Source organism: Triticum dicoccoides, chromosome 4A (assembly GCF_002162155.2).
Source record: "Triticum dicoccoides isolate Atlit2015 ecotype Zavitan chromosome 4A, WEW_v2.0, whole genome shotgun sequence".
Lineage (NCBI taxonomy): Eukaryota > Viridiplantae > Streptophyta > Magnoliopsida > Poales > Poaceae > Triticum > Triticum dicoccoides.
In genome coordinates this window covers 693,100,574-693,120,750 of record NC_041386.1, presented here as the reverse complement: position 1 = coordinate 693,120,750, position 20,177 = coordinate 693,100,574, and the positions used below count along the sequence as shown (strand labels likewise).

Below are 20,177 nucleotides of genomic sequence, written 5' to 3'. Positions count from 1 at the left end.
AAAAAATGAGTATAGATGCTTATTTTTAATGACTTATTACCAAACAGAAATAAATAAAAAAAAATAAATATAGCAGAAAAGAAAAAAAACTATATAAAAAACTACTCAAAAATAAATAGAAGAAAAATAGTTGTGATTAACTTTACTAAAAAAATGAGCATAGATGCTTATTTTTAATGAGTTATTACCACTCAGAAATAAATAGAAAAAAAATAAATATAGCAGAAAAAAATATATAAAAAACTACTCAGAAATAAATAGAAGAAAAAATATTTGTGATTAACTTTACTTAAAAAATGAGCATAGATGCGCTTATAGAGAAAATTCAACCTAAATTCATAATAAATTTCTACTAACTTCAGAGAAATTCAGTATGAATTTAGGTCAAATTCCCTGTATAAAGGGCATCTATTTTCATTTTGAGAGGAGCTGAACAAGGCAGAGAGGGAGGGGCTTATAAACCGGTGTGAGCCCCCTTTGGTTGGCGAGGTGGGACTAAACTCTGGCCGCAACGAGGACCAACCCTTTAGTCCCGGTTGGTGGTATGAACCGGGACTAATGGGCGGCCTTTGGTCCCAGTTCATGCCCCCAACCGGGACCAATAGTGGTGGGCCAGGAGCGAGGACCATTGGTCCCGGTTTGTCCCACCAACCGGGACCAAAAGGTCCAGACGAACCGGGACTAATGGCCCACGTGGCCCGGTCGGCCCCCGGGGCTCACGAACCGGGTCCAATGCCCCCATTGGTCCCGGTTCTGGATTGAACCGGGACTAATGGGCTTACCTGGCCTGGATCATTGCCCCCTTTTCTACCAGTGTAATAAGATGCCCTCTGATTTTGAGAATAGTGTGAAAGAATTTATGATTTCTCAAAAGAATTTTAATGATTTGCTTGAAGAAAAATTGCTCAAAGTTGATGATTTGGCTAGGAACGTTGATAGACTTTCGCTTGATGTTGATTCTCTTAAAATTAGATCTTCTCCTCCTAAGCATGATATCAATGAGTCTCTCACAACAATGAGAATTTCCATTGATGAGTGTAAGCAAAGAACCGCTAGATTGCGTGCTAAAAAAGATAGCTTTATAAAGGCGTGTTCTTCTAGTTTCCATGAAAATAATGATGAGGATCTTAAAGTTATTGATGCGTCTCCTATTAGATCTATGTTTTGCAATATGAATCTTGATAATTATGGGACTGATGATGAGTCAACTTTACCTAGAAGGCGTCCCAAAAATTTGGAGTTTTTAGATCTTGATGCTAAATTTGGTAAAAGTGGGATTGGAGAGGTCATGACTTTAAATAGCATTGAACCCACTATCTCGGATTTCAAGGATTTTGATTATGATAATTGTTCTTTAGAAGGTTGTATTTCCTTGTTGCAATCCGTTGTTAATTCTCCTCATGATTATAGTCAAAATAAAGCTTTTACCAAACATATGGTTGATGCCTTGTTGCAATCTTACGATGAAAAACTTAATTTGGAAGTTTCTATACCTAGAAAACTTAATGATGAGTGGGAACCTACTATAAAGATTACAATTAAAGATCATGAGTGTTTTGCTTTGTGTGATTTGGGTGCTAGTGTTTCCACGATTCCGAAAACTTTATGTGATGTTCTAGGTTTCCATGATCTTGATGATTGCTGTTTAAATTTGCACCTTGCAGATTCCACCATTAAAAAGCCAATGGGAAGGATCAATGATGTTCTCATTGTTGCAAATAGAAATTTGGTGCCCGTGGATTTTATCGTTCTTGATATAGATTGCAATCTTTCTTGCCCTATTATTCTTGGTAGACCTTTCCTTAGAACGATTGGAGCGATTATTGATATGAAGGAAGGGAATATTAGATTCCAATTTCCATTAAAGAAAGGCATGGAGCACTTTCCAAGAAAGAAAGTCAAATTACCTTATGAATCTATCATGCGGGCTACTTACGAATTTAGTGCCAAAGATGGCACTCGTTAGATCTATCTTCACTTTTATGCCTAGCTAGGGGCGTTAAACGATAGTGCTAGTTGGGAGGCAACCCAATTTTCTTTGTGTTTTTTGTTTTTGTTCCTGTTTAGTAATAAATTTTGCATCTACTCTCTGTTTAGATGTGTTTTTAATTAGTGTTTGTGCCAAGTACAACCTATAGGATAACCTATGATGATAGTTGATTTGATTCTGCTGAAAAACAGAAACGTGCTTTTGTGTTGGTTCTTTTTTCTGCTGATCAATAGACAAATTGTCCAGGACTTCCTATTTTGGTAGGATTTTTAGAGTTCCAGAAGTTTGCGTTAGTTACAGATTGCTACAGGCTGTTCTGTTTTTGACAGATTCTGTTTTTCGTGTGTTGTTTGCTTATTTTGCTGCATCTATGGCTAGTAAAATAGTTTATAAACCATAGAGAAGTTGGAATACAGTAGGTTTAACACCAAAATAAATAAAGAATGAGTTCATTACAGTACCTTATGTGGTGGTTTTGTTTTCTTTCACTAACGGAGCTTATAAGATTTCCTGTTGAGTTTTGTGTTGTGAAGTTTTCAAGTTTTGGGTAAAGCTTTTATGGACTATGGAATAAGGAGTGGCAAGAGCCTAAGATTGGGGATGCCCAAGGCACCCCAAGATATTCAAGGATAGCCAAAAGCCTAAGCTTGGAGATGCCCCGGGAAGGCATCCCCTCTTTCGTCTTCGTTCATTGGTAACTTTACTTGGAGCTATATTTTTATTCGCCACATGATATGTGTTTTGCTTGGAGCGTCGTGTATTATATTAGTCTTTGCTTTTTAGTTTACCACAATCATCATTGCTGTACACACCTTTTGGGAGAAGCCTATTTGGTTAGAATTTGTTAGAATACTTTATGTGCTTCACTTATATCTTTTGAGCTTGATAGTTTTTGTTCTAGTGCTTCACTTATATCTTTTAGAGCACGGTGGTGACTTATTTTTGTAGAAATTGCTAGTCTCTCATGCCTCACTTATATCTTTTTGAGAGTCTTTTAGAACAGCATGGTATTTGCTATGGTTATAAAATTGGTCCTAGAATGGTAGGCATCCAAGTTGGGTATAATAAAAACTATCATAGAAAGTGAATTGGATGCTATGATCAATTTGATACTTGATAATTGTTTTGAGATATGGAGGTAGTGATATTAAAGCCATACTAGTTGGGTGATTATGAATTCAAAGAATGCTTGTGTTGAAGTTAGCAAATCCCATAGCATGCACGTATGGTTAAAGTTGTGTAACAAATTTGAAACATGAAGTGTACCTGGCTTGTACATCCTTATGAGTGGCGGTCGGGGACGAGCGATGGTCTTTTCCTACCAATCTATCCCCCTAGGAGCATGTGAATAGTACTTGATTTTTGATGACTTCTAAATTTTTGCAATAAGTATATGAGTTCTTTTGACTAATGTTGAGTCCATGGATTATACGCACTTTTACCTTTCCACCATTGCTAGCCTCTTCGGTACCGTGCATTGCCCTTTCTCACCTTGAGAGTTGGTGCAAACTTCGCCGGTGCATCCAAACCCCGTGATACGATACACTCTATCACACATAAACCTCCTTATATCTTCCTCAAAACAGCCACCATACCTACCTATTATGGCATTTCCATAGCCATTTCGAGATATATTGCCATGCAACTTTCCATCGTTCCGTTCTTCATCTTCATGACATACATTACTTTTGTCATATTGCCATTGCATGATCATGTAGTTGACATCGTATTTGTGGCAAAGCCACTATGCATTATTTTTCATACATGTCACTCTTGATTCATTGCACCATCCCGGTACACCGCCGGAGGCATTCATATAGAGTCATATCTTGTTCTAGTTTCGAATTGTAATTCATATGTCGTAATCAATAGAAGTGTGATGATCATCATTATTAGAACATTGCCCAAAAAGAAAAAAAAGGGGAAAGGCCAAAGAAAAAAAGAAAGGCCCAAAAAAAGAAAATAAATAAAAGGGCAATGTTACTATCCCTTTTTCCACACTTGTGCTTCAAAGTAGCACCTTGTTCTTCATGTAGTGAGTCTCATATATTGTGCTTCGAAGTAGCACCATGTTTTTCATATAGTGAGCCTCATAAGTTGTCTTTTTCATACTAGTGGGCATTTTTCATTATAGAACTTGGCTTGTATATTCCTACGATGGGCTTTGTCAAAACCGGCGGATCTCGGGTAGGAAGTCCCGAACTGTGCGTCTAGGCGGATGGTAACAGGAGACAAGGGACACGGTGTTTTTACCCAGGTTCGGGCCCTCTCGATGGAGGTAAAACCCTACTCCTGCTTGATTAATATTGATGATATGGGTAGTACAAGAGTTGATCTACCACGAGATCGGAGAGGCTAAACCCTAGAAGCTAGCCTATGGTATGATTGTTGTTCGTCCTACGGACTAAAACTCTCCGGTTTATATAGATACCAGAGAGGGCTAGGGTTACACAGAGTCGGTTACAATGGGAGGAGATCTTCATATCGAATCACCAAGCTTGCCTTCCACGCCAAGGAAAGTCTTATCCGGACACGGGACGAAGTCTTCAATCTTGTATCTTCATAGTCCGGGAGTCCGGCCAAAGGTCATAGTCCGGCCATCCGGACACCCCCTAATCCGGGACTCCCTCAGGCTTCCTCAAATGCCCTAGGTCTTCGTGAGCAAGCAAGTTGGATGTACACCCACTAGTTTTCTTTTGTTGAGTATTCATTTATAGCTCTAGTGCATCCGTTGCATGGCAATCCCTACTCCTCATGTTGACATCAATTAATGGGCATCTCCATAGCCCGTTGATTATCCTCGTCAATGTGAGACCTTCTTCTCTTTTTTTGTCTTCTCCACACAATCCCCATCATCATATTCTATTCCACCCATAGTGCTATGTCCATGGCTCACGCTCATGTATTGCGTGAAGGTTGAAAAAGTTTGAGATTATTTAAGTATGAAACAATTGCTTGGCTTGTCATCGGGGGTAGTGTGCTTGAAGTGTTACTATTTCTTTTATCAATATGAACTTTTATTTTGAATCATTTGGATGCCACAATAAATAAAATTACATTGAGAATTATGCTAGGTAGCATTCCACATCAAAAATTCTCTTTTTATCATTTAACTACTCAAGGACGAGCAGGAATTAAGCTTGGGGATGCTTGATACGTCTCCAACGTATCTATAATTTTTGATTGTTCCATGCAATTATATTACCCCTTTTGGATGTTTATGGTCTTTATTTTACACATTTATATCCTTTTTGGGACTAACCTACTAACCGGAGGCCCAACCCGTATTGCTGTTTCTTTTTTGCCTATTTCAGTATTTCGAAGAAAAGGAATATCAAACGGAGTCCAAACAGAATGAAACCTTCGGAGGCATGATTTTTGGAACGAACGTGATCCAGAGGACTTGGAGTGCAAGTCAAGAAGCAGCCAAGGCGGCCACGAGAGAGGAGGGCGCCCCCCCCCTATAGGATGCGCCCCCTGTCTCGTGGAACCCTCGGGCATCCACCGACGTACTTCTTCCTCCTATATAAGCCTACATACCCCAAAAACATCCAGGGAGTAGACGAAACACAATTTTCACCATCGTAACCTTCTGTATCCACGAGATCTCATCTTGGAGCCTTCACCGGCACTCTGCCGGAGGGGGAATCGACCATGGAGGGCTTCTACATCAACATCCTTGCCCCTCCGATGAGTTGTGAGTAGTTTACCACAGAATTACGGGTCCATAGTTATTAGCTAGATGGCTTCTTCTCTCTTTTTGGATCTCAATACAATGTTCTCCCCCTCTCTTGTGGAGATCTATTCGATGTAATCTCTTTTTGCGGTGTGTTTGTCAAGATTCGATGAATTGTGTATTTATGATCAAGTTTATCTATGAATAATATTTGAATCTTCTCTGAATTCTTTTATGTATGATTTAGTTATCTTTGCAAGTCTCTTTGAATTATCAGTTTGGTTTGGCCTACTAGATTGATCTGTCTTGCCATGGGAGAAGTGCTTAGCTTTGGGTTCAATCTTGTGGTGTCCTTACCCAGTGACAAAAAGGGTTGCAAGGCACGTAATGTATTGTTGCCATCGAGGATAACAAGATGAGGTCTATATCATATTGCTTGAGTTTATCCCTCTACATCATGTCATCTTGCATAATGCGTTACTCTGTTCTTTGTGAACTTAATACTCTAGATGCAGGCAGGAGTCGGTCGATGTGTGGAGTAATAGTAGTAGATGCAGGCAGGAGTCGGTCTACTTGTTGCGGAAGTGATGCCTATATACATGATCATGCCTAGATAATCTCATAATTATTCGCTTTTCTATCAATTGCTCGGCAGTAATTTGTTCACCCACCGTTATACTTATGCTATCTCGAAAGAAGCCTCTAGTGAAACCTATGGCCCCCAGGTCTATCTCTTATCTTATTTGCTTCCAATCTACTTTTATTTGCATCTTTACTTTTTGCATCTATATTATAAAATACAAAAAATATAGTTATCTTATCATACTATCTCTATCAGATCTCACTTTCGCAAGTGGCCGTGAAGGGATTGACAACCCCTTCATTGCATTGATTGCGAGTTCTTTGTTTGTTTGTGTAGGTGTGTGGGACTTTTGAGGAGCCTCCTACTGGATTGATACCTTGGTTCTCAAAAACTGAGGGAAATACTTACGCTAATATTGCTGCATCACCCTTTCCTCTTCAAGGAAAACCAACGCAAGCTTAAGACGTAGCATTGCTTCGAAAGAATCGAAGAATTGCTAGAGACCAATTGAAATATTCTCATATTATTGGCTTGCTTATGTACTTAGCCAGTGCTACAAGACCTGACATCTCTTTTGTTGTTAGCAAACTGAGCCGATTTGTCTCAAACCCAGGAGATGTGCATTGGAAAGCTCTAGAGAGAGTTTTGCGTTATTTGAAAGGCACTGCAAATTATGGAGTTCACTACACTGGGCATCCAAAGGTGCTTGAAGGGTATAGTAAATCAAACTGGATCTCAGATGCTGATGAGATAAATTAAGACCACGAGCGGTTATGTATTCACTCATGGAGGTGGCGCTGTTTCTTGGAAGTCTTGCAAGCAGACCATCTTAACGAGGTCAACAATGGAAGCAGAACTCACAGCACTAGATACAGCTACGGTCGAAGCAGATTGGCTTCGCCGGCTCTTGAATGACTTGCCGGTTGTTGAGAAACCTGTACCGGGTATCCTTATGAACTGCGACAATCAAACTGTGATCACGAAAATGAACAGCTCAAAGGATAACATGAAGTCATCAAGACATGTTCAGAGAAGGTTAAAGTCTGTTAGGAAAATGAGAAACTCCGGAGTTATTGCATTGGATTATATCCAAACGTCTAAAAATCTGGCAGATCCTTTCACTAAGGGTCTATCACGTAATGTGATAGATAATTCATCGAGGGAGATGGGTATGAGACCCTCAATATGAGTTGTTCACAGTGGTAACCTATTCTTTGTGATCGCAAATCCCGTGAATTAGATGTGGAAGACAAGCTGTTGGTCAACTGGGAGGAGAGTACCCTTACTATTAAAAATACCACTCCATGAAGATGCAATACTCTCCTAATCTGCATGGCAGGTTGATGTATATCTTAATGTGTTCTAAGTGGCTCTTTGAAGCAGAGATGTTGTCCTGCAGAACATCTTTTGAAGAATGCACCTATATGAGTCTAATTGTTAAAACGTCGCAATCTATGAGAGTAGGGTTCTCTCTAGTAAACTCATGAAAGGTCTCGGAGTATGACGCATAAGCTCCACCCGCGGGGAAGACCCACGGTAGCCACGTACCGGTCAAGGCTTTGTGTGAAGCTAGATTCGCAGAAAACTTGTAGTTCAAGGCCCAGTCCACTGTTCAAGTTGCTTAGTAGTGTAGCATAGAGTTCTAGGTGGAAGTTCAACTTAACAGTCTCCACTGCAGTACCGGTATATAAAACAGTGTTTTGGAACCAAAGGCAAATTTTGTGTGCCTCTGGCATCTGGTGGGGGTTGTTGGAATTTTTGTCTATTTGGGCCTAGCCCAATAGCAGTTTCAGAATTCCTAATAAATCCTAGAAGCCCACGCAGCCCATTCGTGCAAGGCAAGAGGTGGAACGAAAGTTTAGTCCCATATTTCTAGTTTAGAGGGAGTTGAACCTCTTTATAAGGGAGGTTCTTTCCCCACATGTATGAGCATGAGAACAAGAGGGACATCCACGCGCGCTCCGCCGCCCGCCACGCCTCGCCTCGCCACCTCATGACGCGCCGCGCCGCGCCGCGGGTTGCGGGAATGAGCCGAGCCGATGTCTAAATTTTTGCCACGCACGACGGGTATACAAATGGTCACACGAGAGCTGAAACGTTTTGCTATAGTGGAGACTGAATACGAACGGCGCACCTCTTCGCATGCTGCCTGTTCGCTTCGGCTCCCTCCATTGCTTCACCCCCGTCGCAGCCTGTTCGCGTCCCTCTCCTGTGCCTATATAAGAGAGGTCGCTCCTCTCCAGACAGACACATCAGAAGGTCCTCTTCCTCTCGCCACACAGTTCCTGAGCACTGCGTTGCTGCTACAATCTTCCCCATCCCGGCTTGCGGCGTGCACCGCAGGTCGGGACAGTAGGCCTCTGAAACCGCACCTTTTGAGTCATGTACGTGAGATGGGTGATAAGGTTTTTGGGGAGCGCTCTGCGCGACTACTGACTTCTTCGTCACGGACGCCCCGGACTCCGACGACTACTTCCCCGATGACGACTACTTCCCCGACGTCGACAACCTCCTCGACAACATGGAGGACATCGACCCCAAGTCTAGTGCCTCTGCTCCTACTGCTGTCCCGTACGTGTTTTTCCCCTTTCTATTAGAGGTTCTGCTTCAGTTCCTTGTTCTAGTTTTTGCCCTAGATATGTTAGACTCTATTTCATATATGCAACTTGGTATACTGTCTGCTCTAGATATGTTTAGTTACGGTTCATATATGAACATGCTGTTTACCTTCTCTTTGTCAAATCGCATGGCTTATTTTATCACTGCTATACTAGCCATGCTTTTTCTAGTATTTCTGTTAATAAAATCATTCGGTAAATTGCTCATATTTCCAACATACACCTCAACCGCGATAGAGTGCAAGGCCTTGCCAATATTATCATAGATTATTTTGACCCTAATCCAACCTTTCCGCAGAAGTATTTTCTCCGTCGATTTCGAATGCACGCAAGTCTCTTTCTCACCATTGCAAAACTTGTGGAGAAGCATGATGATTGGTTCAAGCTCAGGAGGACTGCATGCAAAGAGATAAGTGCAAGCCCTTTGATGAAGTGTATCGCGACTGTTCGAGTTCTAGCCTACGAGTGTTTGACCGATGACATTGATGACTATGTCCCCATCGGGGAAGATACAATCTTGGAGGTTGTTCGAAGATACACAAGACCGTGATTGATATCTTTGAGGTAGAGTACCTGAGGGCACCCAACGATGAAGACACCGAGTGTCTTTTGGCATCGAGTGAAGAAAGTGGTTGGTTTGGGATGTTAGGATCAATTGACTGCATGCAGTGGAGATCGAAGAATTATACTTCCGGGTGGAAAGTTCAGTACAGAGGCCATTGCAACAATCCAACAATCATTCTCGAGGCTGTTGCATTGGATGATATATGAATTTGACATTCATCCTTTGGGTTGCTTGGCTCTCATAATGACATGAATGTGTTGCTGAGATCACAACTGCTTGCTAGACTTGTTGCCAGAGAAGCTCTTCCTTGCAACTATAAGTTCAATGGTTGTGAGTACATGATGGCTTACAACCTTAGGGATGGCATCAATCCTCCATGGGCCACATTTGTCAAAGCAATCCCACATCCAAAAGGTAACAAAAGATCTCACTTTGCAATACGTCAAGAGCTGACTAGAAAGGATGTGAAGAGAGCTTTCGACGTTTTTCTCATTGAATGCTTGTGCTGCTCGCCAACTGCTACTCCCTTGAGTAGTCGAATACTTGAATGCTTGCAGTGCTGCTGAATCTTGAATGATGAATTCTTGCTACTTGGCTGCTTGTTTTTAGGTAGCATTGCATCTCGGACCGACACAACTGGTAGCCAATCGATTGCCCAGGGGTGAGAGCGAAGATGCAACTTGCAATGACACGGGAAAAGGATCAATCAAGCATCAAGCATTTGATAGAAGAGACAATGGATGGGGCAGTATTCTGATCTCTTTCTCATTAATTTTCTGTCTTAACTCTATATTACATGGCTTATTTTTATTTTATTTTATATATCTCGTTTCCACGTATGCGTATCCCCCTCTTTCCACCCCGCGTCCATGCTTTTTAGCTCTTTGCCAGCGAAAGCACAACAACTGCACCAAGCTCGCGACAAGCCATCGACTTCGGCACCACGCGTGGACGAGGGAGGGGATGGGCGAGGCGCTCGGGCTGCCGTGGGTCAATTGAGCACATACACAACACACCCACGAGCTCGCACACAACACACATGCACACCAGGGAGGAATGCCACCTTGGGGGCGCACTGGTACGGGTGGTCCTCAATGTGAGGCACCATGTATGCCCGCGAGAAGAGCTATTTGTCCCTCAGCTAGAGGGAGTGCATTCCATCAAGCAGCTCGTGTGCGATACACCGGCGTGCAAGGCAGCTGCAACAGCACACCGAGAGAGATAGTGGCGCCCGGCGGCAACATCCCACGCCACCCCACTCCGTTGGCACCTCCCTCGTGTCCTACTTGCCATTGTCCACCCGCGTCGGAGCAACAACTTCCACAGGTGGAGGGGCGGCAACGACAATCTCTCCAACAGGCTTCACGAAGGGAGCGGAGGTCGTGCGAGTGGCAGGAGCAGTGGACCAGTGCGCCGGACGGTTTGCTGCTGAAAAAAAGACTAAGCGACAGAAACCAAAGAATGAGAAACCTCAAAGGTGGCACGACCAATCAGCACTAACACTGAGGAAAATACTAAATGGGGTAAAATGTGGGACGAGTTTGCTTAAATGGAGTATAAATTTAGTAATATATGTCACAAACGATGAAACTTGCGGGTAAAAGAGTGAAAATAACTCTAAATTAATCAATTCTAACTAAGAAAACACTTTTATATGGAAGTATATTGTACAAACCTTGCACATATAAATCTTACTGACATGGTACACACAAGCTAGACCATGTGACCTTCACTGACATTACAAGACCGTACAAATTACTTGAATATTTTGTCGAGCTTCCACTCTTCTGCGGTTTAAACCACACGGTGTCAGACATAATATCCTCAATGTCGTAATGAAAATATCCAGGAATTTTCGAATCACCAACAACGCCATCAGGATAGCAATTATCATCACCTGAGTGACTGTTGTACGTGTACAAGTCTATAGTCAAATTCTTGGTGTAATCCACACAAACTGTGACCGGTGGCAGCCTGCAAACACTCAACTTGCCATTGAAGACTGAAAAAGCACCCCTTGCATGGTACGATAAACCGCAGTTATTGTAAGTGAATCAAACAAATTGTCCCCAAGATGATGCACCTCAAACTCCAACACAGCCAATACGGCCTTTGGGATAGAAGCCATTCTTAGATCGACGCTGCCGTGGTGGCCAGTGTTAATGTGCCAATGGAGCCTTTCATATTCTGCATAGAAAGATGGAGCATAGACCGAATATCCGTCTATTAACACCTTATCATCTTCACCTTCTTGGTCTTTAATTAGCAAACGATATTCAATTAGCACAAGCCCAACTGCATAGATGCCTTGATGCGGGTTAAGTAGAGGTTGAAGCTTACAAGAACCCTGTATATTGTATAGTTAGACATATATCCTGCAGGTTTCTTCAATAGTCTTCAATAAAGAGACAATAAGAAAAAGGTACAACATAACTCACCGGCTTAAGCTTACATGGTTTGTCTCTAGAGTATTCAAAGATATAGTTGCGTAGTTGGTTGTTACGTACATCTCGGAACGCAATCATACCGTACACCTCTAACGCGGCATCATGAGGAGACAATAAATTCAAACTAAAAACTTGGATAGCCCGTCGACAAGGTTCGTTCTCTCTTTTGTCGACCCAACGGTTTTCCCATCTGGGCAATGGAGGCACTGCAGGCAATATGAAAACAAATCATTAGATATCAAAAGTTGTGATGTGGATACATGTATAACGTCATACGGATTAGAACTTGGGAATATTAGAATAGAACCCAAGGAAGACTTCTCTCGATTTTTCTCCTTACATATGCTTAGGTATGTTTTTTATGACTTATGGAACTCCCTTCCCTTGGTTCACAAGCAAATCATTGGACATGGTGTAGAAATACAGAATATGACTTGCTTGAGCTACAAATGGGCATGTACATGCAAACTTTTTTTAATAAAGGCATACCGTCAAACTTTTTAAAATTTTGCCACCGGTACAAACATATTTGAGGCCTGATAATTCGGTTGGTTTGCAGGATTCAAAACTAAGTGGATTCACATAAAAAAACGTAAGAAATTTTCCTGAAGGATAAGGTGCATGCCACAGCTGTCAAAAACAAATATTTTTTTCATAAGATTGGACTGAATCAAAACTTCTGTTTGGAATTGCATGCCAAAAAACCATAAGAAAAGTACATATGATTTTCAATCCTGCAATTGAAAATAAGAACAGAAATTCTAACAAACAGTATCTATCAAAAATTCTACTTACGAACCAACGGGCGCTTGATGTTTAGAAATTGACCACCAATCTGTCAGGCTGTGATGTTCTAGAATCTTTGGGTTCAGATTATATAAAATCTAGTCACCATATATTCTTAAAACTAAGTGGATTCGCAAAATAAAAACCACACAATTGCAATTAAGCGTGGCCACTTACGCAAGTTTTGCGCAGATAACAGACTTGGATCGAGCTGATGACACGGGCCCTCGACCTGAAGGGACCCTTCCCAGATCCCCCGCGGTCTCTTGGCGCTGGACATGGTCGGAGGAAACCGCATCTGATTCTCCCACCTCTCCTCCATGTCGGCGATGTAATAAGGGTTCCCGTCCTCGTAGTAGAACGTATACCCGTACCCCCAAGAACCACCATAGTGGAGCTCCTCTTCTTCTTGGTCTGATTCGTGCGGTTCGTCTGGTTCGTAGTACCCGTAATCGCCTTCGTCGTCTCGCTCTTTCTGTTCCTGCACGATGGATTCCAGCTCCTTGTCCCACAGCCAGGTGCCGAGCACCGCATCCTGTAGCTTCTTTCTCATGGCCGCCATGTCCAGAACCGGCTCCATGGCCGCCGCGGGATCGACCCGCAAGGACAGATTCACGGACGGAAAAGGCGAAGAAAGGAGGGATTGGAGGAACCGACCTTCTCCTCCACCCTCCGTGATCTCCTTCCTCCGCCGACACGGACGGATTGAAACACGGTTTTCCGGCGAGCGCCGGTGCTACTTCGTCGCGGACGCGACTTCGCTGCTGACTCTTCGCAATAGCGGCTAATGGGCTTTCTACTTTTGAACCCAGGGCAGGGGGCTAATGGGCTTTCTACTAGTATTATTTTACCTGATAGTCAGGCCGAAATTGAATATTACGATCATGTTACGGCTTTAACTTCATAAAAAAATGTTACAGCTTTAACATAACAATAAAATTGTTTCCACCCTTCAAAGAAAAAAAAAACTAAAATCATGTTTCTCGGTCAATATGCGGATACTAGCTTCATGGTGGCAGAGGATTTGCAAGGGTTGGCATGGTGGTGAGAGATCATGAGGGATCGGTGCTCATTTCTTCATGGTATTTACTTCCAGTCTGCTCAAATGTCGAGGAAATAGAACTGCGAGCTTGTTTAGTGGGATTGTATATTGCAGTTTCACTGCATATTTGCATAAGACCGTCATTTTGGAGACTAACTATTTTTTACGAAAAATTATTTGTCTAATAATGTTCTGGATAACTCAACTCTCGTGGATTTAAAGAGGGAAGCCTTAAGTGTCGTTCAACTTATTCCACAGTGTAACATGTCATGGATTAATAGGGACAAGAACAAAGTGGCCCGCGAGATTTCTAAATTTCGTCTTGATTCTTGTTTGGATGGGTTAATTTTAGCGGGGTGTACCAGACGGATTCTGTAAAGACCGATTGTATTACACCTTAGTAATTAATATATGGATGAGTTTTAAAAATGTTATCAATTAATAAAAGAAGTAAAGTTAGGCTTTCTTAAATATATTTGTCACAAGCTTATGGAGGTAATCTTGATAAAACTTTCTAGATGCCTCCAACTCCCAATTTGATCTGAACTCTAATTTTAGCTAATCCAACAAGTTTACACTGTCACAACACATTTCTTATGTACTAATTGTAGGCCTTCATAGCAACAGGATAAAACTAAGTGAAACCACTTCACACTGTAGCAAACAATAGAATCACTCGAAAAAAACAGTAAGGTATCGAATTGTTTTTCAACCTACAAGAGACCGGTCAATGGCTGATAATGATTTTGAGCAATCCTTCCCACTAAAATGACCTTACGGGTGAGCATGTGTCTCATGAGTGGCGAGGGGGCGAGGGCGGGGCAATGGGGCGCATTTTAAAGGCAATTCACTCAAAGTGAGAGTTGAAGGAGCATGTCACAAACCATAAGGGGCAGCGCATGTTCTTATCAGTTGGCCGATATAAATGTCTGAATCAGGGTACCACGAGTTTAAACTGTGAGACTATACATTATTACTAGTATTATGGTAGATTGGGAAGATCATTCATACTGCATACTATTGGGGTTAATGTCAGAACCATGCTAGAGACATGCATTCTATGCAAGACAACTCTAGTTATCCTCACAACGCGGTGGCATGCGGTGGGTTGTGTGGGAGCAATGAAAAAATATTAGCATTTCCACGGGTGGTTGTTAAATCCATCTCAACTGAAGATCACGCGTTTCTATGGATGTCACTACTGGAATCGCTTTAATTACTTAGCCTAGTGTTACACTTCACAAATAAAAAAACACTCGGCAAAAGGCCAACCTTTGCCGGGTGTTCCTTATAAAGCACTCGGCATTTTCTTTCTTTCTTTATCTTTCTGTTCTTTTCTTTTCTTCATTTTTTCTATCTTTTCATTATTTCATTTTATTTTCTTGTCTTCTTTTTTTCTAGATATTTAATGAATATAGTTCAATTAAAATTTAAATTGTAAGTGCATGAAAACGTTGGCCAAAATGGGTTGAAGTACCAAATCTGAACCAACGCAAGTATTGAAGTTAAACGTTAATGCACCATTCTCCTATGTACTAAAAATAAGCTCCCGATGGGTGAAGGCCTCTAATTCAGCCAAGGACAATTTTGATTTGGATTCCTAATTTCTACTTAGTCAATATTTTCCCATTGAGCTCTCTTGTTGAAGTGAGGTGTTCGATTTTAAATGGACGTAGATAACTGCCACACGTGTGGTATATTCGACATGCGCCCACACATCATGTGCAGTGTGAGCAGGAGGCAGACCACACGGGCTGCGTGTGGGCGGATATTAGAATTGCACATACGTGTGGGCAGGGCTACTTCGTGCCACACATCAATAAGTACTACTCATCTTCACCCCGCGCGTGTGGCACGAAGCAAAAATGCCCACACGTCCTGGCGCAGCAACGTTAGGTACACCGTGGGACGACGATTTAGTTGCCATCCTGGTTGGCAGATGTAGTTATTCGGGATGGCAAGTGTAGTTGTAAAAGCATGACAACTCTATCTGTTTTAGTTAACTATAGTTGCCATGTCTAATTTACGATAGTTGCCGCGTGTAATCAAACCATAGTTGCCGTGTGTGATTAACTACTTGCCACATATGGTCAAACAGTAGTTGCCATGTGTGTTTATCTAGTTGCCACGTGTGGTCCAACCATAGTTGCTGTGTGTGATTAACTACTTGCCACATATGGTCAAACAGTAGTTGCCATGTGTGTTTACCTAGTTGTCATGTGTGGTTCAACCATAGTTGCCATGTATTGTTAATCACAGTTGCCATGTGTGTTTATCTGGTTGCCACGTACGCGCAACTGCAGTTGCCGTCTAGCAAAGAATCACAGTTGCCATGTGTGTTTATCTAGTTGCCACGTTCGCCTAACTGCAGTTGCCATCCACAACGTAGGAGTGTCCTGTGGGCGAAAAACAGTTCGCCCACACGCGCATGAACTGGGTGGCTGGCTGTGTGGGCAGAAACTAGTTCGCCCACACAGTGCAGCTGACAAACAGTGTGGTGCGAGCGTGTGGATAAATTCTTCAACGCCCACATACCAGCCCCGTCCTACGTGGCACACCAAATTCACGTTTTAATGTAAAGATTCATGCAAAAGACAGCGAACGACGATCCAGGCGTGTGGGCGAGTTGGGAAACGCCCACACCTATGAGCGTTAGTGTTTCTGTTTTAAATTTGATTCATGATTTCAACTGGTCAATGATTTGTCTACTCAATCGGTAGCAACTGACTTATAAAAATATAACAGTCTCGTGCACGCTCTTATCATCTGAAGAAAATTAATGGCCACATGCAACACTATAACATTAGGCTGCGTCGGTGCAGAGTAATCACACATGAAGGCCTCGTTCGGTATGCAGGTTAGTAAAACAAAGGAATATAAAACCACACAGGAATAGCGTTGGCTCTGCAGTTCAATCCTACGGGTCCCCAAAACAGGGAAATAAGAAAAGAATCGCTGTTCGGAACGTAGGAAAACTAAGAGGAGAAATCTACACAGGGTAGCCCCAGCCAACGTTTTTTATATGTGAAAAAGTACAGCTCAGTGCGTGCAGCTTGCACAAATCATCTGTTCTGCCAGGATGTGGGTCCCATGTAGATGGTTGAAGCAGGCTTTTCCTTCCCCGTGCCTCGGGCCTGTGCAAAAACAAGAGCTCAGGGCAGATGTTATTTTTCCTTTAAAAACTATGGGTGGATGAGACTTACCGGAGGATGGCCCGGCAGCTATTCCTACGTTCCGAACGCTGCCAAGGAAAAGGTTCCTACGGAAACAGTGTTTCTCTAAAATTCCTGCGCATTTTCCATGAACCGAACGGAGCCGAATTTTGCAGGTCCAATTTTCACTGGAACATTTGTAAGCCCGCTCGCTCTGTAGGAATCAGCACTGTTCATTTCATAGGAAAGTGCCTTCGGCCTATACTTTTCCCGGGAAAAATAGCATCTATTCAGACCAAAGAAGAAGCCTTGTTAGAACACTAGTAGAAAAGGGTGCATTTGTCTCGGTTCATAAGGGTATTTAGTCCCGGTTCTTGAACCGGGACTAAAGGGTCGTTACTAATGCCTTCACCCTTTAGTCCCGGTTCTAACACGAACCGGGACGGATGGGTCTCCACGTGGCCACTGTGAGCAGCCCAGGCAAGGGGGCCTTTGGTCCCGGTTGGTGACATAAATCAGGACCAAAAGGCTTCCACGTGTCAGCAGTTGATGTTTTTTTTAAATGGCTGGTTTAGGGGTTTTGGGGGTTAATTTTAGGTTGTTATTAGCTAGCTAATAGAGAGAAGTGTCCTCTCTTATACTGCTATGTTCATTTCACTCGCTGATATATAATAACTCATGCATGCTCGCATCATACATCATCATATATAATAACAAGTCCTACTAATCATGCATCATCATACAACTTCTACTCGTTATTAATAACAAGTCATACGATCATCATCCTCATAGTCATCGAACCAAACCCTACATAATTGTTCTTAGCACATGATCATCAGTATCAGGTAGGACCTAAACACCCTTAAGGTAAAATAGCACAAAACAATATAGACCCTGACTCTCCATTATGAAGAATGGAGATCATCTTGTCTCCAATTCTCGCGCTTCACCTCCTTATGCTTGCAAGAAGCTCCTTACGACTGTCCATACATTTTTTCCATATTTTGATTGTCATGTCTTCACTTCTTTTAGAAATCCGGTATGGACAATTGAGATTCGTAGGACGACCTGGTTGTATGTTCAAAACATCAAGGCGACCGTGCGTATACATCAGATGATGCACACAATCATTCGGGATTATCTGTTGAAAAATATAGTAATAACTTCGTAGTTAGCAATGATGTACTAGTTTTAGAAGTATTTAAAAAGATGTAAGGATGTCGTAATAGTAAAAAATCTTACCAGGGTATCTCCATGGTAGTTACCATAGTTCAACACGTGCACTAGTGGCACGTATTGACCATAATGTTGAGGAGTTCGATTATAGATATTGTAATTCTCAAGATCAGTACAAAATGCGATCAGATGATTTTTCTCCTTATAAGTTAATTCGGAGCCATCGGTGTAGTGGGTTTTGTCTACCATTTTCCGCACATTCTTTGAAGAATGAAAATAAGCTGTCAATGGAAACAAGCTGTCAACTATTTTGAAATAAATAATATAAATTACTTAATAACTATGTTAAGCTCACATGGAAAAAAAATTGGAGGTGTATCCACAAGGACCCAAATGCCCATATTGTCTTGCTGGATTGTATGATCACCAAGATCCATGGTGACAAGTATACCCTCATCAAAACCATACATCTTGCAAAGTGCTTCCCAATTTTTGCAACCAAAATGGGTTACACTCTCAGCATTGTACAACTTTACTTGAAAATCCACACCATGATGGGTCCTTAGGAGTATTTTTTGGTTTCCATACTTTCATGGTCTTCAAAACCCATCCTCTCGAAGACATAGCGTCTTGCATAGCATGGGATAAGCTAGTCGAATTGGAAAAGATGAAAAATACATGTTAAAATAGTTGAAGTCGTTCTTAATTACGAAAAAACTATTGTCGTCGTTGTGTACCGTATGTACATCGAAGGTCTCCTCGAGCTTAATGCTGAAGCGCCGATCTTCGTCCAGCTAAATGAACCTGTCGCACATACCTCGGTCGTCGTGGCACCAGTCGCACTCCCCCGGGCGGTTTTCGTCGTCCGAGTACGGCATTTCCGGCCTAAGTTCATAATTCAAATATAAAATATATGTATTAAAAAACCTAAATTAGATCATTATTATTAATCACGGGTTGACTATCGGTGATGGTACGTAGCTCGTCCTTTCATTCCCGAGTGCATTATTACAACAAATTGTCTAGCACACGGGAATGAAGGAGAAGCTACCCCCACGACGGCGTGTATGATGGAGGGGGCTCCTAGCTCTTCAATTTTAGCATTCAAAGTAGGAGTACTTTTCCAATATGAGCATTCAATAAGCAAAACCAAATCGTAAAATAAAGTAGTATTCAAATTAGCATGCATTCAATTATAACCAAAAGTACATCATCTCTTTATGTCCGTACATTGTCGAATACTCCTCGAATACTATCATACATATAGCATCGCTAATTAATACAGCTAGAACCGTAGTGCCCGACGGGTATCGTCGTGAGCGGTGGACACCCAAAGATAAGGAACAATCACAGGATCATAGCTCGAGTGAGATCCCTGAAAAACCTGCCAGGTATTGTCGAACCTGCCCTCTAACGCAACCATGTAGCGACGGCCATGCTCGTCCTCCCCGCTGACACGGTGACGTACCACCTCCGCGGTGTCCGGAAGCCTCGGCACCGTCACTGGCCCACGCGACCGCCACCAAATAAGGATCGGGTCAACAACGGGCTGCCTCCTCACCAACCTACGTCCTCCGGAAGGTAGCACCTCCCAATACCAGCCCGGCGGAGCCTAGTCCCGAACATGGCCCTGATCAAGCAGGCCTCCACCACCGAGTCGACGACGACGAGGATGCGGGATATGCATCGCCGACGTCGATGCGGGAACTACTTCTTTATATAGTTAAATAAAGTAGTTTTATTAATTAAATCAACTAGTTCAACTATTAAGCACTTACTATAAATAAATAAAGTAGTACTTACTAAAAACAAACTACTTCTATATATAGTAAAATAAAGTAGTTGACAAAGAAAAATTCTATGAACATATTCATAAATGACTTATATCATACACAATTTTCCTATACATACACAATAAGTTGACAAAGAAAATACTATAAACAAAATAATCATTAAAATTCTATGAACAAAATTACAACAGGAAAAATCATACAAATTCTATGAATAGAAAAAAAATCATAAATTTTTTGACATATTCGATCTTTGCATATATATGAACATACAAACATGCATATTCAACAATAATATCACCAAAAAAATCTATTAACAGAAAAAAAATCCAACACAATTATATGAACAAAT

General features: G+C 41.9%; 2 pseudogenes; both read right to left on the bottom strand.

The window, feature by feature from the left end:
- The window catches only part of LOC119284112, a 90,255-nt pseudogene extending 79,715 nt beyond the window's left edge, over window positions 1–10,540 (bottom strand).
- Window positions 10,541–10,714: 174 nt separating this feature from the next.
- On the bottom strand, window positions 10,715–13,551 carry LOC119284111 (annotated as a pseudogene).
- Between the last annotated feature and the right edge of the window lie 6,626 nt (window positions 13,552–20,177).